Source organism: Mandrillus leucophaeus, unplaced genomic scaffold, assembly GCF_000951045.1.
Source record: "Mandrillus leucophaeus isolate KB7577 unplaced genomic scaffold, Mleu.le_1.0 Scaffold101, whole genome shotgun sequence".
In the NCBI taxonomy this organism is placed as follows: Eukaryota; Metazoa; Chordata; class Mammalia; order Primates; family Cercopithecidae; genus Mandrillus; species Mandrillus leucophaeus.
In genome coordinates this window covers 3,154,427-3,159,013 of record NW_012098210.1, presented here as the reverse complement: position 1 = coordinate 3,159,013, position 4,587 = coordinate 3,154,427, and positions in this window count along the sequence as shown.

Sequence of the window (4,587 nt, the reverse complement as noted above, 5' to 3'; positions counted from 1 at the left end):
ATTTTTTGTATTTTAGTAGAGGCAGGGTTTCACCACGTTGGCCAGGCTGGTCTTGAACTCCTGACCTCAGGTCATCCATCCACCTCGGTCTCCCAAAGTGCTGGGATTACAGGCATGAACCACCGAGCCCAGCCAGGACATCCTGTTTCTGATGGGGACTGGAACAGAGCACAGGCAGTTGTAGCGAATCCCTCCTTATCACAGGATGTTGCATTCCCAGCACATTCAAGTTATTTTGAGAACTATAAGCCAGAAAGGGGCAAGAGCTGGGTTGGTCCAAGGCCACCAGGAGAACTGTCCTGCACTCTGTATGCTATGTTTCAGTATAAAAAGTTGAAGAAAGGCCAGGTGCAGTGGCTCATGCCTGTAATCCTAACACTTTGGGATGTCAAGTCAGGAGGACTGCTTGAGCCCAGAAGTTAGATACTAGCCTGGCCAACATAGTGAGACCTTGACTCTACACATAATTTTTAAAATTAGCTAGGTGTGGTGGTGCGTGCCTGTGGTCCCAACTATTCAGGAGGCAGAGGTGGGAGGATGGCTTGAGCCCAGAAGATGGAGGCTGCAGTGAGCCATGATCATGCCACTGCACTCCAGACTGGGTGACAGAGCAAGAGCCTGTCAAAAAAAAAAAAAAAAGTTGAAGTAAAAAGGAGAAAGAATTATAGACCAAAGAGACTTAGGATATAGCAATGGTTCCTAATCAAATCTCTCTTTGACGATTCAGTCTGGGCGCGGTGACTCACGCCTATAATCCCATCACTTTGGGAGGCAGAGGCGGGCGGACCACTTGAGGTCAGGAGTTCGAGACCAGCCTGACCAATGTGGTGAAACCCCATCCTCACTAAAAATCCAAAAAATAAAAATAAAAGCCAGGCAAAGTGCTGCGCGCGTGTAATCCCAGCTGTTCCTGAGGCTGAGGCAGGAGAATCACTTGAACCCAGGAAGCGGAGGTTGCAGTGAACTGAGATCAGGCCACTGCACTCCAACCTGGGTGATAGAGTGAGACTCCATCTCAAAAAAAACAAAAAAAATCTCTCTTTGATGTTTCAGAAGGTAATCTTCATGCCTCACAGGCATTGCTAAGCTTTATTATTGAATCCTGGCAGTCTGAAAATTTGATGGTGGAGAATATATTGTAACATAATAACTGTGCAAGGACAAAAAATGGCAAGTTTAAGGAAATAGACATGCGGACAAATAAATATGGCATACCCCGTGAAATTGATTAATCTGGATAAGTTCACTGTCCCAGAACCTCTTGAATAAAAGGAAGGCTGGGTACACTTGATCCACATGCTTTGTTTTGTAAACATCTTCCTTCTACAAAAGTATTTGTATGATTGTTCACTAGGGGTGGATAAAAACCTTTCAGAGATTAAATAACACTGATCACAGTGGGGACCATGTAGATAGTAAGTTAATGGAGCTTTGACCAAAGTCTGTCTTGCAGTAGCCCAAGAAATCTGAACCCCTGCAGGGTTAGTTCCCCAGTTCCTGCATGAAGAGCAAAGGCAGATATCCTTGGCAACAGTCAAGCTCATCTCTTTGGCCCCCTGACTTGTGAAATGAAAGCCATTATGGTAGGAAAAGTCACAAGGTGGCCCCTGATGGAATTAGAGGCAGGAGTTGCTGTCTACATTGAAGAACACGGGGGAAAGGCCAATTCAAACCAGTTCTAGGGGTGGCCCTGGGCATCCATGGCTTTTTTTTTTTTTTTTTTGCTCTTATCGCCCAAGCTGGAGTGCAATGGCGTGATCTCAGCTCACTGCAACCTCCGCCTCCTGGGTTCAAGTGATTCTCCTGCATCAGCCTCCAGAGTAGCTGGGATTACAGGCATGCACACCACACCCAGTTAATTTCTATTTTTATTTATTTTATTTATTTATTTATTTTTGAGATGGAGTTTCGCTCTTGTTGCCCAGGCTGGAGTGCAATGGCACAGCCTCGGCTCACTGCAACCTCCGCCCCATAGGTTCAAGCGATTATCCTGCCTCAGCCTCCTGAGTAGCTGGGATTACAGGCTCCCACCACCACGCTCAGCTAATTTTTTTGAATTTTTTTAGTAGAGATGGGGTTTCACCATGTTGGCCAGGCTGGCTGGTCTTGAACTCCAGACCTCAGGAGATTCATCCACCTGAGCCTCCCAGAGTGCTGGGACTACAGGTGTGAGCCACTGCACCTGGCTTACTTTTTGTATTTTCAGTAGAGACAGGGTTTCACCATGTTGGCCAGGCTGGTCTCAAACTCCTGACCTCAGATGGTTTGCCTACCTCAGTCTTCCAAAGTGCTAGGATTACAGACGTGAGCCACTGCGCCTGGTCACCCATGGCTTTTAAAGCTTCAGGTGATCCAATGTGCAGTCAAGGGCAGGAACCATAACTCTAAGTTAAGCCAGGAACACTGAGTTGTTGGCTTTTTAAATCTCCCCAAATGATCCTAATGCCATGGTGAGGAACCAGTGGTGTAAACAGCACATCTCAGACTTTACTGTGCAATCAAATCACCTAGAGCTCGTGTTGGAAAAACTCAGGTTCTGATTGAGGTAGGAGGTGGGACTTGACTCCAGAGGTGGGGCTAGGACATCACACCAAATTGAGAACTAGCTGAAACAGGAAGAGACTAAAGCATCCCTCTATAAGACATGTCCATCAGTGTGCCATGTCAGTTTACCGTTGCCATGGCAACACCTGAACGTTACCACCCCTTTTCATGGCAACCACCCAACGATCCAGAAGTTACCACCTTTTTCCTAAAAATGTCTCCAAAATTCACCCCTTAATTTGCATGTAATTAAAAGTAGGTATAAATATGACTGCAGAACTGCCTCTGAGCCGCTCCTCTGGGCACACTGCCTGTGGGGTAGCCCTGCCACTCAAGGAACTGTGCCTCTGCTGCTGCTGTGCGCTGCCACTTCAGTAAAAGTCGCTGTCTAACACCACCAGCTCACCCTTAAATTCTTTCCTGGGCAAAGCCAAAAACTCATAATGCAGGGCAGCTAAGCCCCAGTTTAGTGGCTCACCTGTCCTGCTTTATGATCCAGTAGGTCTGAAGATGGAGCCTGGCATTCTGACGCTCTAAAAAGCTCCCAGGTGAGGCCCATGCTGCTCATCCACTGAACACACTTAGAAGGGCAAGGCTCTAGACAGGCAAAAGAAATGGAAGGCCACTGCAGCACTGGAACACTCACAGGCTGTGGGGAAGCCCTAACACCTGCCTGCAAAATAACTTAAAGATGGGCAAACTCTCCCTGGGAGGTGAGCTCTAGAAATGTATGACAAGGGGCATGAAGGAGAGGGATGTAAGGAGCTTATTAACCCCTGCTGTCTGAAAAGCATGAGGCACAGCTGAGCCTCACTATTAGTGAGGTATTATAGTTAGCACAGATCAAGCCAAATGTGCACACAAATCACCTGGAGATCTTGTTAAAATGCAGATTCTGATTCAGGTCGGAAGAGGAGCCTGATGTTCTGCATTTCTACTGAGTTCCCGGGAGATGCTGATGCTGCTAGTCAGGGGGCCACACTTGGAAAAACAACAGTGTAGACAAAAAGCAAGGAGGACCAGAGTGGAGGACGGATAGTCAACTTAACACAACTGGGAATGGACAGGGCCTGGCAGCCAGCCCTGGAATAGCCCAGGGCCTCTGCTCACTGATCCTTGGCCACTGGGACTTGTGCTGGCTGCCCTGGTATCTGTGGTGGCCCCAAGAACCTCCAAAGATGCTTTGATAGAAATGAGGGCTGCAGAACCCCCAGACACCAGCTGTGGTGATATTAACTAGAAGGAGGCTCAGGTGAATTTTCTCAGGGAGAAGAGAACTAAGATGCATAATGACTCAGTGTCAATACCCTTGGAGGAGAACCAGAGATAAATCTACACTTCCTGCTAGTGTGGAATGTGGGAGCTTGGAGCCATTACACCTTGAACTCCCAAAGCTAAACCACTCCTAAGCTGTGACCCATCCGTTCTTCTCCTGGGTATACAGCCAATAGAAATGCATACATAGGCCAGGCGTGGTGGCTCACGCCTTTAATCCCAGCACTTTGAGAGGCCGAGGCAGGCAGATCACTTGAGGTCAGGAGTTCAAGACCTGCCTGGCCATTGTGGTAAAACCAGGTCTCTACTAAAAATACAAAAATCAGCTGGGCATGGTGGCGGGCACCCATAATCCCAGTTACTTGGGAGGCTGTGGCAGGAGAATTGCTTGAACCCAGGAGGCATAGGATGCAGTGAGCCAAGATTGCACCACTGTACTCCGGCCTGGGCAACAGACCAAAACTCCATCTCAAAAAAGAAAAGAAAAAAAAATGCACATCTATACACACATATATGTATATTCAGCAGAAGACTAATACTAGAATGTTGGTAGCGGCACTGTTTTTTGTTTTGTTTTGTTTTTTTAGACGGAGTCTCCCTCTGTCGCCCAGGCTGGAGTGCAGTGGCGTGATCTCTGCTCACTGCAATCTCCGCCTCCAGGGTTCAAGCAATTATTCTGCCTCAGCCTCCTAAGTAGCTGGGACTACAGGCACACGCCACCACACCCAGGTAATTTTTGTATTTTTAGTAGCGACGGGGTTTCACCAT